Below are 223 nucleotides of genomic sequence, written 5' to 3' on the forward strand. Positions count from 1 at the left end.
GACAATATACCTCCACCAGAACCAACTTATTACAGTAAGTCCCAAGAAAGGCACTATAGCTGAAAGACTTCACAATTCAAATTATTAATATGCTCAATGACCTTAATGAAGATATGAATAAATCCCTGAATACACAAAGAAACAGTTGAATGAAATAATGAAAAGATATCCACATATAAAAGTATAAGTAGAATCACTAAAGAAAGTGCAACTGAGCCAGCCG

Source organism: Alexandromys fortis, unplaced genomic scaffold (assembly GCF_014885135.2).
Source record: "Alexandromys fortis isolate MF-2015 unplaced genomic scaffold, M_Fortis_MF-2015_v1.1 scaffold_4, whole genome shotgun sequence".
Taxonomy (NCBI): Eukaryota; Metazoa; Chordata; class Mammalia; order Rodentia; family Cricetidae; genus Alexandromys; species Alexandromys fortis.